The sequence below is a fragment of the Pipistrellus kuhlii genome, unplaced genomic scaffold, assembly GCF_014108245.1.
Source record: "Pipistrellus kuhlii isolate mPipKuh1 unplaced genomic scaffold, mPipKuh1.p scaffold_m20_p_19, whole genome shotgun sequence".
In the NCBI taxonomy this organism is placed as follows: Eukaryota; Metazoa; Chordata; class Mammalia; order Chiroptera; family Vespertilionidae; genus Pipistrellus; species Pipistrellus kuhlii.
This window is the reverse complement of record NW_023425504.1, coordinates 21,684,724-21,686,834: the sequence shown is the minus strand read 5'-3', so window position 1 is coordinate 21,686,834 and position 2,111 is coordinate 21,684,724.

Here is a 2,111-nt window from a genome sequence, read left to right as displayed (position 1 = left end):
CAACAGAAACCATGCAGGCCAGATGGGAATGGCAAGAAATATTCAAGGGGATGAATAGCACGAACCTACAGCCAAAAATACTCTACCTAGCAAAGCTATCACTCAGTATCAAAGGCCAGATAAAGAGCTTCATAAATAAATAAATAAATAAATAAATAAATAAATAAATAAATAAATAAATAAATAAATAAAAAGCTAAAGGAGTTTATCACTGCCAAACCAGAATTATATGAATTGCTGAAAGGGGTTCTTTAGGAAGAGGAAGAATTAAAGATAAAAATTATGAACAACAAATGTGTAACTATCAACAAGTGAATCTAAAACCAAGGGAATTAAAAAACTTGATGAATAACATTAACTGTTGAATATAATAGAATCAGCGGTATGGAAGGGGAGTGGACTGACGATTCTCGGGGAAAAGGGGAGAGGGGGATGTGGGAAGAGACTGAACATAAACTGTGCACCTATGGATGAGGACAATGGGGGGTAGGGAAAGGGCAGAGGGTGGGATGGGAACCTGGTGGAGGTGAGCAATGGAGGGGGGTGGGAAATGAGGAATATTTGTAATAATACGAATAATAAAGATTTATTAAAAAAAAAACAAAAAACTACAACTAAAAGACAAAACGGACATCATCCAGAACCACAGGAAGGCTGACTAAGTGGAAATTCTACAGCTAGAAGGAAAGAGAAAAGCACACTGACACTCAAAGGAGCTGTGGAAGTAAAGTGCAGAGGTACAGAGGCACACACCAGAAAAGGGCTGGCAACTTAGTATGCAGCTGGCTTTATCAATCCAGAGGGAGACACAAGCTCCTGACTGCTCTGAGCTCCTGTTCCAGGTGAGACACTGGGAACCCAGACTCATACAGGGAGAAACTGGACTGTCTGGCATCTGGCGGAACTCCAGGGTGGTTTTATCTCAGAGGTACTTGCAGTGATTACTGAGGAACACTGACACACAGGGTCCTCTTAGGGCAGGGCTGACAGTAAGCCATTGCTGTTTGCTCCACTCTGAGACCTCCCCCCACCCAAATGTGCAAAGGTTTTTGCATATGAATGGTCTGGTCCTTTGAAATCTAAAATTACTTAACAAATTGCAGCTGCATCAGAGAGACCCAAAACATCCAAAAGAAGGTCCAAGGCCTCACAGCAGCTTTCATTGCTTCACAGTTCTGGGCCTCCTCTGGGCAAACTCCAAAACCCAAACAAAAAAGAGGAATCTGCAGATCTCACCATAACTCCTGCTGGGTAGCCACAGGCAGAAGTTGAATTTTCAACTCCATGGAGATCCAAGAGCCAGTGTACCCAGGGATCAGAGTGGGACCATCCAGATTACAACTCCTCAGATCCATAAGGGACACATTCAGGAGGCAGACTCAGTGAGCACCAAAGCCCCACTGAAGCAAGTCTTTGCCTCATAAGGGTGTCTCCAGCACAGAAGTTCTCCCATCGTAGACACAGCTGATCCTCACAGCCAATTGGCCTGGAGGTCAATTCCTCCCAGTGATACCAAAAACAATCAAGGCTTACCTACAATAAGACTGTGCACACAGCCCACAAAGGGGTGCCAAGAGTGTCTGCCTCAGATAATTAGGAAGCCTGAGCCACTGGGCTCTATAGGACAACTAGCACACAAAGCCACTCTATCAACACAAGGAAGCAGCCAAAATGTGGAGACAAAGAAACAGGTCACAAATGAAAGAAATAGAGGAAAGCAATATACTGGATATAGAGTTCAAAAACAAGGTTTTTCAAGAATTTTCTAGACACTGCTGATAAATTTAGTGAGACCCTTGAGGATATGAAAAAAGATCAACTAGAAATTAAGCATACACTGACTGAAATAAAGAATAACAGACAGATATCCAACAGCAAACTGGAGGATCACAAGAATCAAGTCAAAGATTTGAAATACAAAGAAACAAGAAACACCCAACCAGAAAAGCAAAAAGAAAAAAGAATCCAAAAATATGAAAATAGTATAAGAAACCTCTGGGTCAACTTAAGCGTACCAACACCCAAATTATTTGGGTGCCAGAAGAAGAGAGCAAGATATTGAAACCTATTTGAAAAAATAATGACTGAAAACTTCCCCCACCTGGTGAAAG